General features: G+C 36.8%; 1 long non-coding RNA gene across 2 annotated transcripts; it reads left to right on the top strand.

Moving 5' to 3' along the window:
* The first annotated feature begins 4,307 nt into the window (after positions 1-4,307).
* Positions 4,308-9,867, top strand: LOC125244084. 2 transcript variants are annotated; one of them, XR_007179220.1, is made up of 4 exons: positions 4,308-4,684; positions 4,758-4,954; positions 5,344-5,439; positions 7,769-9,867. It is a non-coding gene; the product is annotated as an uncharacterized LOC125244084 (long non-coding RNA). The 2 variants fall into 2 exon arrangements; XR_007179219.1 differs by having other exon boundaries at positions 4,758-5,439.
* Positions 9,868-12,934: the final 3,067 nt, after the last annotated feature.

The following is a 12,934-nucleotide window of genomic DNA, read 5'->3' on the forward strand; positions in this document are numbered from 1 at the left end:
GTTAAAATTATAAAATTTTAAATAAATAAAGAAATCATCAAATAATAATTATATATAATACTAATAATAAAATAAATACATAAAATCTTATATATTATATATATACAGTGAGAACGTAAAGTATTCAGACCCCCTTCAATTTTTCACTCTTTGTTATATTGCAGCCATTTGCTAAAATTATTTAAGTTCTTTTTTTTCCTCATTAATGTACACACAGCACTCCATATTGACAGAAAAACACAGAATTGTTGACATTTTTGCAGATTTATTAAAAAAGAAAAACTGAAATATCACATGGTCCTAAGTATTCAGACCCTTTGCTGTGACACTCATATATTTAACTCAAGTGCTGTCCATTTCGTCTGATCATCCTTGAGATGGTTCTACACCTTCATTTGAGTTCAGCTGTGTTTGATTTTACTGATTGGACATGATTAGGAAAGCCACACACCTGTCTATATAAGACCTTACAGCTCACAGTGCATGTCAGAGCAAATGAGAATCATGAGGTCAAAGGAACTGCCTGAAGAGCTCAGAGACAGAATTGTGGCAAGGCACAGATCTGGCCAAGGTTACAAAAAAATTTCTGCTGCACTTAAGGTTCCTAAGAGCACAGTGGCCTCCATAATCCTTAAATGGGAGACGTTTGGGACAACCAGAACCCTTCCTAGAGCTGGCCGTCCGGCCAAACTGAGCTATCGGGGGAGAAGAGCCTTGGTGAGAGAGGTAAAGAAGAACCCAAAGATCACTGTGGCTGTGCTCCAGAGATGCAGTCGGGAGATGGGAGAAAGTTGTAGAAAGTCAACCATCACTGCAGCCCTCCACCAGTCAGGGCTTTATGGCAGAGTGGCCCGACGGAAGCCTCTCCTCAGTGCAAGACACTTGAAAGCCCACCTGAAGGACTCCAAGATGGTAAGAAATAAGATTCTCTGGTCTGATGAGACCAAGATAGAACTTTTTGGCCTTAATTCTAAGCGGTATGTGTGGAGAAAACCAGGCACTGCTCATCACCTGTTCAATACAGTCCCAACAGTGAAGCATGGTGGTGGCAGCATTATGCTGTGGGGGTATTTTTCAGCTGCAGGGACAGGACGGCTGGTTGCAAAAGATGGAAAGATGAATGCGGCCAAGTACAGGGATATCCTGGACAAACACCTACTCCAGAGTGCTCAGGATCTCAGACTGGGCCGAAGGTTTACCTTCCAACAAGACAATGACCCTAAACACACAGCTAAAATAACGAAGGAGTGGCTTCACAACAACTCTGTGACTGTTCTTGAATGGCCCAGCCAGAGCCCTGACTTAAACCCAATTGAGCATCTCTGGAGAGACCTAAAAATGGCTGTCCACCAACATTTACCATCCAACCTGACAGAACTGGAGAGGATATGCAAGGAGGAATGGCAGAGGATCCCCAAATCCAGGTGTGAAAAACTTGTTGCATCTTTCCCAAAAAGACTCATGGCTGTATTAGATCAAAAGGGTGCTTCTACTAAATACTGAGCAAAGGGTCTGAATACTTAGGACCATGTGATATTTCAGTTTTTCTTTTTTAATAAATCTGCAAAAATGTCAACAATTCTGTGTTTTTCTGTCAATATGGGGTGCTGTGTGTACATTAATGAGGAAAAAAAATTAACTTAAATGATTTTAGCAAATGGCTGCAATATAATAAAGAGTGAAAAATTTAAGGGGGTCTGAATACTTTCCGTACCCACTGTATATAATTTATATATATATATATATATATATATATATATATATATATATATATATATATATATATATATAAGACTGAAGTAATGTCGAATGAAAATTCAGCTTCATCAGAAATTCAAAGTTCAATATTATTGCTCAACAGTAGTTATAGGTGCTAATTTTCATGGTCCATTTTGAAATATATATATATATATATATATATATATATATATATATATATATATATATATATATAAAATAACTTTCATTATATTTTCATATTGCCTATTCTTAAATTCATACAGGGTGCATTTTTAAAGAACATGGTGGTGACTAAAGAACAGAATTTTCATTTTTGTGTTAACTATCCCTTTAATAAAAGGTAAGAACCTATCGGCTGGATATCGTTCGATGATGTCCTGTCCTCCTTTCAGCCAGACACCTAGCGGCTGTCATCTTGATGAATGCGTCAACCTTCCAGGGCCTGGTCAATCACTCAGCTTTTGGTTTCCCTCCTTTATGAAGGTCGTTACTCCGCTTCGCCTCTTGAGAGGCTTGGCTCTCAGGTCTGTGCTTTGTAATGAGGGATGAGATCCTTCGTAACGGTTTCCATAGCGCTGAGGTAATCGATCTGGCGCTCAGGAATTGAGATGGAGACTCGGCTTTTACTGCAAAGGCTGAGAGCCTGTTGTGTCGTCCGTTGTCTTTGAGAGGTATGTGATTGTCAGTTTGCATTAAAGGGAGAGAGGCAGAGGGTGTTATAATAAAATGAAACTTGACACCATCCCATCTGTCTCTGTTACTAACAAAAACACAGAGACCCTTGAATTTCGTCTCACGGCACGAAATAACATAGCTCTTTTTAAGAGACATGGAACAGAGCTAGCAAAAACACTTTGAAAATAGAGTAGGCCTACTACAAAAACAATGTACTTTTCATTATGAAATACTGTTATGCAATGCAAGAAATAAAACCAATACTGTAATAAACTTTTTGGCAGAGTATAAGGTATTATAAGGGGGAGGAAACAAAACTCTGGTATTAAGATGCGTTTTGTCTGATCAGATCACATGGAGACATGTTCCTGTTTACACCTGGTATTTTAATTCCATCTATTTTGTCCTCTTTCAACCACTTCTGTCCTGATTTCTTCTATGAGTGGGTAAATGTATGGGGTTTTTCAGATCTTTCAATCTAATGAACAAAATAAGCTTGCGCAATGTACATACTGTTTGTACACGCCCGGAGATGAGGAAAAAACATATGGAGCATAAGCTTTCATTTCTGTTCTGATAGCAGCAAGACCACGCTGAACGTTCTGAGTGCATGTTAGAAATCAGGAGTGGTAAGAGAAAATGCTTGGTACATTTTTCCGTCTTAACCAAACTTGGATCTCCAGCCAACAAAGTTTAAATCCCACCTGGCTAGTGCGCTTTCCATACTGTTTATGCATTCATTCAGCGGGCGGAGAGTAGGCGATCTTTTGTGGCTGTTCGAACACATTCGACCACATGAGCATCTACACTATGAAAGCAATCCGGTCGAATGCGTTTTCGACTACCTCCAGGGTTGCCAGTTTTTCACAACAAAACCCAACTGCTACTCAAAACTAGCCCAAAACTAGCCCAGTTTCGCATTTCAGTGGGGGTCTCATGGTAAAAATTGCATTCCGGGTGGTAAAATCTGCATTTTTGGGTGGGTTCCCCTGGTAAAATTTGCTTTCCAGGGGTTAAATATCATGTTATTTGGGGTTGCTTCAAGCCCTGGACATGAAGAACAACCCGTAGCAACAGTGTAAAAGTAGCCCAATGGCAACAAAGACTACCTCTGGAAGTGGTCGAAAACGGACAAGCTCAAAAATTAGACCCCATTTACACCTGTATTTAGTGTCGTCCGCTTGTGATCCGATCGACCAAGATGCAAATTAAAGTGGTGGTATAATGCCACTTTTACAAGATGTAAAATAACTCTGATGTCCCCAGAGTGCACAGTAAAAAACGTTGGGTTATTTTATTAACCCAACCGTTGGGTTACACATATTGGGTCACTAGGTTGGGTTATTTACCAAAAATGTTGGGTCATTTTTAAAATCGTTGGGTTATTTTTATTAATAACCCATCTGTTGGGTTAAATGCGGATCCCGTGACGGTTCAAAATTTAACGGGACAGTCAACGGAAAGAAGCTGCTGCAGCCTGATTATGAAGGTAAGCCATGTCGTTTTCGTATATAAAACTTTTATAACATTAGGTATTGTGTAGTGAAACATTAACTTACGTAACGTTATATTCTAAAACTGAATTTTATATTTTTACTAAGGAAGAGTAGGTCTCAGCAATCACTATCCAATATTACGCATGTTTTACGGTCTTCGTGATAATCTTTCATAATATGACAACTAAATTTGAGCTTCAGACTTTAAAAAAGTACTTTTTTTGTACAGGTCTTTTAGAAATGCGGAACGAAAGTGCCGTTTGAGACGAGCCGAGCCGCGCCGCACGGACCGTTTATCAGCTCGGCCTACGCAGCGCGAGCTCGGTCCTCGATCCTCGATCATACGGCACCACAACAGTGCTGTTTGAATTCGCTAAAATCTAAGATATTGTAAGATGAAAAAGCGCAATATTCCCAACAGCTTCTATGCAAAACCTGGAAAAACGTTGTGCAACCAATGAACGATTAGTTCATGAGTAGTTATCGATAAATAACCTACTGTTTATTAGATTTACTGTAGTAACACTAACTGCAAATCTGGTATTTGCAGAAATGTGGTATATTAATAATGCATGTTCTATATAGTAATGCATGTAAATGTATTACAGGGGTATCTGAAGCATCTTTGTACTATTATTTCTTATGAAGCTAACGTTATGTTAGTTCTTGCATTTGTGTTGTACTAAATGTGTTTATACTTGTGTTTTAGACAAATGGAATAATTTGTGAAGCAAAGACTACAACAACCTGCTATTTAATGGAAACATTTGAAGGTAAGCTATTTAAATAAGTGACAACTTTTTTAAAATACTGACAATATTTCATTTTTCTGTTTTATTGTAACAGAACAAGAAGTGGATGAAAGTTTTATGCTGCTGGATGACCGTGGTTCTCAACTGGTCCTAGATTATCCCCAGCAATACACATTTTTGATGTCTTCCTTATCTGACACCCTTTTACGGCCTTGGAGGAATCAGGATTAGAGAGACAAAATGTCCAGTGCTAGGGCTACTACAGAACCAGGTTGTTTGGGAAACACTGGGGTACAGTTTATTACTCTTGTTTTGTTTTTTTCTCAGTTGTCTTCCTTCATTTTAATACATTATGTTTTAATTTAAACAGAATCCAAGTTGTTTAATGACCGACAACGATTTTGTATCAAAAGAATGCAAGTCCTCACAGCCAAGCTAATGTGTTCATTAGACGTACTTCAGACTTCAGACAGTTTGCTGAGGTGTTCCTCAGCAAACTGCATGGATTTGATCCTTTGGAACAAAAACTATTGAAGAAATGGAATGCTGAGTTTAATGATGTTCAGAATCGTGAAGGGTTGTTTTATTTTGGGAAAAAATGTATTGACCATGTCATGCTTGTGAAATTTGTCCACACACATGTGGTATAAATAAAATTTTTTTAAACTTGTCTTTCAAAGATGGTCATGGAGAAACTGCCTTCAAAACCCTTCGCCATGTCTCACAGTTGGGAAAATGGTGCTGAAATGAAGCACAGCTTAACTGACAATCACCCTGTAAGTAAAAGCAACACTACAAAATTAGCTTTGATAAATTACACTGCTCTGTACATATTGATTCTGCTTGTTAATGTGTTAGTTTACCCAAAAATGAAAATGCTGTCATTAAAGGGATAGTTCACCCAAAAATGAAAATTTGATGTTTATCTGCTTACCCCCAGCGCATCCAAGATGTAGGTGTCTTTGTTTCTTCACTAGAACACAAATGATGATTTTTAACTCCAACCGTTGCTGTCTGTCAGTCAAATAATGCTAGTGGATGGGAACTTCTACAATAAGAGTAAATAAAACTTGCTTAGACAAGTCCAAATTAAACCCTGCAGCTCGTGACGATACATTGATGTCCTAAGACAAGAAACGATCGGTTTGTGCGAGAAACCGAACAGTATTTATATAATTTTTTACCTCTAATACACCACTCGATTCGTTTGGTCTGATTGCGCTCTGACAACGGCAGTGATGTCTCGCTCTCATTGAAGTATATGCGCGAGACATCACTGCCGCTGTCAGAGCGCGATCAGACCAAACGAATCGAGTTATGAATGCAGTTGGACATAGTGGTGTATTAGAGGTAAAAAATAATATAAATACTGTTCGGTTTCTCACACAAACCGATCGTTTCGTGTCTTAAGACATCAATGTGTCGTCACAAGCCGCAGGGTTTAATTTGGATTTGTCTGTCGTGTTTTATTTACTCTTATAGTCCAAGTTCCCGCTGACTTGCATTATACCACTGACAGACGGCAGCAGTTGCAGTTAAAAATCATCATTTGTGTTCTAGTGAAGAAACAAAGTCACCTACATCTTGGATGCGCTGGGGGTAAGCAGATAAACATCAAATTTTAATTTTTGGGTGAACTATCCCTTTAATTTCTCACCCTCATGTTGTTCCACAACTATAAGACCTTCACTCATCTTTGGAACGCAAATCAAAATCTTTATAAAGATATTTAAAGAAATTTCTGTCCCTCCATTAAGAGTCCACGCAACTAAAATTTTTAAGGCCCAGAAGGGTTATTTGAAATTATTTAAAAAATGAAAAGACACTTTAAACCTGAAATTAAACCCGCCAGTAGGTGGCAGCAAGTCCCTGCTAAAGAGCGAGTCATTGAGATTCAACTGGATTCAACCGATTCATTCAAACGGCTGATCAATTCAGGAAGTGTTGCTCAGAGAATCAAAACAATTGTGTGGACTTTGTTTGGAACTATTTTCGTTGGCGAAATGGAGTGAAACAGGCGATTTAGTGTCTAAAATGAAAGTCCATTGATATTAAGTTATTGTTCATTAAACTGTACGCTGAATAAAATCAATATCACATTTGTAATTGTTGATATTTGGAGAAAAATGGCGCTGTGTAATATTGGTTAACTATATTAAGTGATATAAATATAAAGGATATACTGGAGCATTTTTGCCCCTTACCTTGAATTCTGGGCCATTCTAAAGGCATTTTAATAGACTAAACCACGCGCAGTAAAAGCGTACACTCTAAATATGCACGCGCACTAGTCTAACCTAACTGTTACTAGACTACGTCACATATTGCATGCGTGCGCTCAATGGGTGTGTTTTGGTTTGGTTTTGTAAATTGAGGGACATACTTGATAATTTCAGATCGTTAAATCAACAATTGCGATATCATAGACATAGACGATATATATCGCATACCCCACAACACTGGCCCGATCAGACAAGTGACCGTTCCGTCTACTGTCCCGAGCATCGTTCACACTGGCCCCTCTGCCATCGGGCAGTCCTTATTGTCGAGCCCTGAAACTTCATCCAATGTTCCCTTAACGCTGTGCTCTTTGGGAAGCTGAAAAAGGCAGTCTTTCCATCACAACCAAAAACACACTTCTTTGGTGACCACTGTTGAAAAATCTTTTAGCTTCCGTAACCCGAACGAAATGCGTTGATGGGCGTGCTCTTGCTTATCAGAGAGGATATAAAGGAATTTACATGATAAGGGATACGATAAAGGGCCATGCTCGAAAAAAACTATCCGAAACCAGAAATAGTGAATCCGTCATACATCCAACTTGTGTTTTGAAATTTTGGGCATGTTTAGCATGAGAATACAACTCTTTAACAGTGTAAATAAGTCAGAATACATGAAATAGCATTAGACCCCCCCTCCCCCCTTTATGTAAAATGTAAAATTTTACATTTACATAAAGGGGGGGGCTAACCCTTTAACAGCAGGTGTAATGCAGTGACTATATTTTAATTCAGTACAGCACTGCTTCAGTGTAACTTTTACATAATTTTACATTGCTTATGTTGTCACAGTGCATGCCAACTAAACTTTATTTATTCTTTGAAGGTTGGCACTAATACAATGCATTACCTGAGCAGTGAGACAAGCCAGGATCCACGTGACTTGATGCCTTGAGGACAAAGAGAACTCCCAAGTTTTTTATGTATATACATATTTTTTTTTGGATCCACTTCAAATGTTGACTATTAAGAGGGGTTCCTTCAACACTGCTGTCTCCTTAAGAACTTTGATCATCATCATTAGGTCCAACATATTTGTGGTTTTATTACTTAAGGTATGTTTACAACACATCAATGCATACAATGTACAGTGTTGACCCACAAAATAGAACCGGAGTCCTATTCCATTATTCCTACCTGTGGCCGACCTCACTGTGGACCTCAAGCGCCTGCTGTACGCGTGATATGTTTATTTATTGAAGGATTTAATGTTATGAATTTATGTGTACTCGTAGTTTTTCATTTAGTGTTCATTTTGTATTTGTGTGTTCTGTATATGTGCATATTTTATGTATGTTTTGAGTTTACATGGTTGCAAAGGTTTTAAATATAGGTTTTAATTGTGTACTGTTTGCAAATTTATAGGTTTTGAATTTAATATTTACTGTACACTTTTGTGTATGCTTTAGTATAATTAGGCCTACTACTAAATTAGTAGTGATTACCATAAGATTAGTTAAAAAATAGTGTAACAATATTTAAATAGTGTTCATTTTGAATTTTTGTGTTTTGTATACATATTTTATTTATGTTTTGAGTTTACTCTGTACATGTTTGTGTAGGTTTTGAATTGATTTACACTTGTGTTTTGATAATACTACACTTATATTTACATTAAATGGCTCCACAATATTTCATTTGTAATTTAAAATATATTTGTTAAAACATATTATTTTATACAAATAAACAATCTAGAAAACAAAGTGTATTCTATATATTAAAATAATGTCATGAATAAAAGTTAATAGTCATAGTTAGTAAATAACCCAACAAGTAACCCAACTATGGGTTAACATAGCACCTTCCCAACTGTGGGTTATTTTTAACCCAACTGTTGGGTTATTGTTTTAACCCAACTGGCTTTTAACCCAACCATTGGGTTAAAAATAACCCACAGTTGGGAAGGTGCTATGTTAACCCATAGTTGGGTTACTTGTTGGGTTATTTTTAACCCAACATTTTTTAGTGAGTGTGTATGTGAAGTTTTAGCTCAAAATACCCCACAGATCATTTTTATAGCATGTTAAATTTGACACTTTTTGAGGTAAAAACGCTGCATTTTTGTGTGTGTACCTTTAAATGCAAATGAGCTGCTGGTCTCAAAAGGGGGCAGAGTTTCAGGAGCTAATGTTAGCACTTAGCAGTGCCTCACATTACCTCACACAGAAACTGAAACTGTCAGAAATTTTGAAAAAATGTCAGGTTTATGTAAATTCTAGGATAGGTGATGTCACCAATCTGTGAAGAAGCTCGTTGTAGTCCCTACCAGCCGTTTGTTGTAGTTCTTAAACAGATAATTCTTTAAAAGAAAATATCTCTGTTTGCATTGAACTTTCAGCGCTGAAACTTTGCAGATACTGTTTATGCTCAAGCAGCAACATTACACACTAACTAAAGTTAAAAAAGCGAAATGGCAATGAACCACCCCTTTAATACCAAGTGTAAAACAGTGCCTCAGAGACAAATAAATGGGAGAAATGTAAGCCTGCTAAATGTAAGCCCCGCCCTTCAGTAAAAAGAACCAATCACTGAGCTGATACAGTTTTTGAGCTACAAAAACAATTTATGATACCTCTGATCCAAAAAACAAAAAAACAAAACACTACCGTTCAAAAGTATGGGATTGGTAAGATTTTTTAAAATGTTTTTGGAAAGAAAGTCACTTATGCTTACCAATGCTATGTATATTTTAAAATGTTGTGGGGTGGTTTCCCAGACAGAGATTAAGCCTAGTCCTAGAATAAAATGGCCCTTTACACAAGATTAACAGAAATCAGCTTTCTCTGTCATGGTTTAAAACAATCCTAGACTAAGTCTAGTTCAGAGTTTAATAAACTGATAATAAATAATAAACTGAAGACTAGAGCTACTCCAGGACTAAATTGAGCTTTAAATTAAACCTACCAGGAGGCAGGTTTAACTTCAGATTAATGTTGTGTTTCAAAGAAGACACATGTATTACTTGGATATATATATATATATATATATATATATATATATATATATATATATATATATATATATATATATATATATATGTATAATAGTTGTTTTTTTTTTGTTTTTGTTTGTTTTTTGATGCTTCATGTTCACTTTTAATGGTTACTAGAACTCACCTGATGTTTTCATTTTGAAATAACATGTTTCAGTCAAGTGACCCAATCAAACAAGACTTTCACTTCCCATCATGCTTTGCACCGGGCTGAATTGGGAGAGTAAATGTTGAAAAAAGTGTTATTTTATGCAATTTTTTTTAGAAAGAGGAGAATATGGAGAGACTTCTTACTGTTTAATGTTCTATTATGTTACATTTTTTATGTTAGTATTTTTTGGAGATTACCGTTGTGGTGAAGTGTTGAGCTTGTGCTTGGGTTGAAGACCTGCTAATGAGAATTGCTTTTTTTTAAAATATAATGAAGCAACCACTATGATAGTGCTTTGAATCAAACCAGTATTATTTCTAGACTGCCAACACTGATCATCACATGTGTAAATAGTAATGTTTAGTTTGTTGCTATGTAAAGACAAAACAATAGCATTAATAATCTAAAATCTTTTTAAATAGAATTCATTACAAACAGATTTCCAGGCATTTCTTTTATTAGTATTTTTATAAGTGTTTTGCTTGCTTTAAAAGAAATATCTCTTGTTTAGTAAAGTTTTTTTACTTTTTCTGCTTCCATTGTTTTCCTTGGATTTGCTTCTCAGTTCCATACAATTTTAAGCTTTTCTTGGTTCATTCCATGTTTTACAGGCAACCTCTCTCATGCTAATTCAGATTAGCACAGTTGGTTTTAAATTAATCTAGTTTATTTTAAATCAGGACTCCATAGTCCAGGTTTTAGTAATCTGTACTTAATCTGTGTTTCAGAAAGCCATTTTTTAAGACACGATTAACTATTCTAGATTAAACCCTATCCTGGCTTAATTTAAACCCTGTCCGGGAAACCGCCCCATTGTGTGTACATATATACTCTCCAGACCTGATGCTTGACCGATCAGGGACATCACAGACCTTCAGAAGTATCTGAGACTTCCAGAAGCATCTCGGCTGCTTGCTGCTGCTCCCATTTGAGGCAGCTACACATTTAGTATGAAGAAAAATCAAAGTACAACCATAAATAAACTTTAGACTAAATTGCAGGTGTGAAGTGCCAATGAATATGAAGCAGAATAATGTGTGCCCTCACTGGAATGAAGTCTGCAGCCTTTGATTGTGGGATAATGTGTGTAAAAGACTCAAATATGGTGAAATGTGTTTAGAAATGGTCAATTTAAACTGAGAAGGTTTTGCTTTTATTGGTAGCTGAAGGCAAAATATAGATTTATCAAACTAGATTTTGATATTTTCCAAAGAAAATAAGGTGGTAGCTTGCCAGTACAAAACAACACAAGGGTGTTTTCTAGCATATTGCTATGGGGTTGCTATAGGGCGTGTTGGGTGGTTTCTAGGTGGCTGCGTACTGGCCACAGTGAAAAGAGCCTAAAATAGATATTCTGGTTGATACTTTAAAAGTCTATGGGGTGGTTTCCCGGACAGGGTTTAAATTAAGCCAGGATAGGCCTTAATCTAGAATAGTTAATCGTTGCTTAAAAAATGGCTTTCTGAAACACAGATTAAGTATGGATTACTAAATCCTGGACTATGGAGTCCAGACTTAAAATAAACTAGATTAAATTAAAACCAACTGTGCTAATCTGAATTAGCAAGAGAGAGGTTTTTATTGAAGATTATGAGGGCACATGAATTAAAAAATGATGTGTAAATCATCATAAATCATTTATAAAAATACTGAAATATTTCGATTTCATGGTGACTTTAACTTAGCTATGAACAATAATAGTAATGTGAGCCCTAGCAACCACCCTTAACTAGCCAAAATATTTAATAAACAAACACAAGGCAAGCAGGATTTGTAGAAATGTGTTGATGATGTTGCTTTGTAGAAGATTCTGTGCAGCCAAAGAAAAAAAAGACGATTACAACGGCATAACTCACTTCTGTCAGAGACAAAAGATGTTACAAGAAATAATACATCTATACCCAGCTCCGACAAGACACAATAACTCAATTCCAGTGGAATGCAGGATTGCTCCATATCCCAGTGATGTTGAAATCCTGTTCTGATTTAAAAGAAAAGAGTGTTTGGCTGGAAACGAACAAGAGCTGTGGGAATATGAATGTGTCAACTTGTTTCACTTGATCATTTCAATCAAAAAGCCAGTAACTGTATTTTGATTTTTTAAGGTGTAATTGGCAAATCCCTCCAACTAGTTGAGTTAATGTGTCCTTTGACCCTGGAGCTGCATCATTTTCTCCATTACTTCTTGAGGAGGGGGGAGAGTGACACACTTTAGAAAGAGAGAGAGAAACAGAAACAGACTAAATACCTTTTGGCAGCCGTTCCAGCTTCACATTATGCAAGCTCAGAGTCTTTCAAGGCAGTGCCAGCACAGCATGATACAACCTTATGAAACATTAACATAGAGAACAAGACAAAAGAGGGGAAAAAGATGCAGTGGCAGTGAGGAAGGAATGGGTGAGGCATGTGGAACAGGGAAGGATGGGATGAAAAGAAAGACGACAATGGAAAGTGTGTTAATGGCACAAATCTTGACCAGTCATTCCATGGGAAATAGGAAACTAGGTTGGTCACTGAGTTAAAAGTGCTGTTTAAGCAAACCCGTCTATATTGGTAATGCAGCCGGGCAGCTGTTTTCTAGTTTTGCAAATACAGCTCCAATCTTAAAGAACATGACATGAAAATTCCAAATTGTTTGCAAAGTTTACATGTAGAGATTGCAAGATTTCATTTTTCAGTTTTATTGATAAAAAATGATAAATTGTAACTCCTTTCTCTGTAATTGGATCCTGGACTTTTTAAATCAGTAGACCTCAGACAGTCCGTGTTGGCTGCAAAACCTCCAGCACTACCACACTGAGCACAGGCAAAGTCCTTTCAAAGAAAGTCTGTTCACTCGGCGGCCATAT

This window comes from Megalobrama amblycephala, linkage group LG13 (genome assembly GCF_018812025.1).
Source record: "Megalobrama amblycephala isolate DHTTF-2021 linkage group LG13, ASM1881202v1, whole genome shotgun sequence".
NCBI classification, from domain to species: Eukaryota; Metazoa; Chordata; class Actinopteri; order Cypriniformes; family Xenocyprididae; genus Megalobrama; species Megalobrama amblycephala.